Source organism: Triticum dicoccoides, chromosome 4B (genome assembly GCF_002162155.2).
Source record: "Triticum dicoccoides isolate Atlit2015 ecotype Zavitan chromosome 4B, WEW_v2.0, whole genome shotgun sequence".
Lineage (NCBI taxonomy): Eukaryota > Viridiplantae > Streptophyta > Magnoliopsida > Poales > Poaceae > Triticum > Triticum dicoccoides.
The window spans coordinates 341,010,390-341,011,739 of record NC_041387.1 but is presented as its reverse complement, the minus strand read 5'-3'; positions in this window follow the sequence as shown (position 1 = coordinate 341,011,739).

The following is a 1,350-nucleotide window of genomic DNA, read 5'->3' as shown; positions in this document are numbered from 1 at the left end:
GGTGGATTGCCTCGAGGGGCAGAGGATGAACTAGTACAATGGATGAACAGCCTCAGGAGGTGAGGTGTTCTTGGGCTCAAGAGAGCTGGTGAAGGAGGAATGGCTTCGCTCCGTTCGGATCCCTATCCCTTCTATGGTGGTGGGTAAGTCCTATTTATAGTGGCCTTGGTCCTCTTCCCAAATGTTGGCGGGAAGGATCCCACAACGGCCGGATTTGAAGGGGGGCAAGAAGTACATCCTATCCTGACTAAATTGGTCTTCGCCTACAAAAGCCTTTGGTTGAGACGCTGCGGTGGGCTCGGCGATGACCTCCGTCCTGGCGTCCAGGCAGTCTTGTTCTTGTTACACCAGAATGGAAACCTTTGGCTGATTCCTCGGGACTCCGCGCCTGCTGCTTGCCTCCTTTGCACCAAAGAGGAAACTGGTACTCTATGCACGCTGGCGCTCGCCTGGCCTTAATCATTATGGCTCACGTCAGTTGAGCCTCATGAGGTGCACCTTGCATAGAAGTCTCTACTCCTCAGGAGCCAGCCCGAGGAGGCCGACCCACTTGGCGGTCTTGGCTTCGTCCAAACTAAATTCTAAGAGCTAAAATGTAACGCCTCGGATTCGATGCGCCAGGTGTCTGCCAGTTATTCGCCGTCATTGCCATGTCATTTGCTTGCGTGTTGCATTTTATCATGTCATCATGTGCATTTCATTTTGCATACGGGTTCGTCTCATGCATCCGAGCATTTTCCCCATTGTCCGTTTCGCGATCCGGCGCTCCTATGCTCCCCGGCGTCCCCTTCTTGCCTCTCTTCGTGAGCGGGTGTTAAACTTTCTCGGAATGGACCGAGTCTTGCCAAGCGGCCTTGGTATACCACCGGTAGACCGCCTGTCAAGTTTCGTCCCATTTGGAGGTCGTTTGGTACTCCAACGGTTAACCGGGTAATCGTAAAGCCCCTCTCTCTTTGCAGCCCAACACCCCTTCCAAAGTGGCCCAAAACCCATCTAACTCCCGTCCATGCTCTCGGTCATTCGATCACGATCGCGTGGCCGAAAACCGCTCCTCATTTGGACTCTCCTAGCTCCTTCTACCTATAAATATGTGGCCTCCCCCGAAAAATCACAGACGAAACCCTAGCTTTTCCCTCTCCGCCGCCGGACGCGTCCGCCCCCGGCCAGACACGTCCAGCCAGCCACGTCGCCCGACCAATGGGCGCGTGCCATGTCGCCCCGCCGCCGTTTTCGTCCAACCCCGCGCCGCCGCGTGTCCTCCTCTCTCTCCCACCGCCGCCGGGCCCGCGGAGCCCATCTCCGGCCCGCGTGGGCCCTCACGCTGCCGCCGCCCGGCCCGGCTTCCGCCGC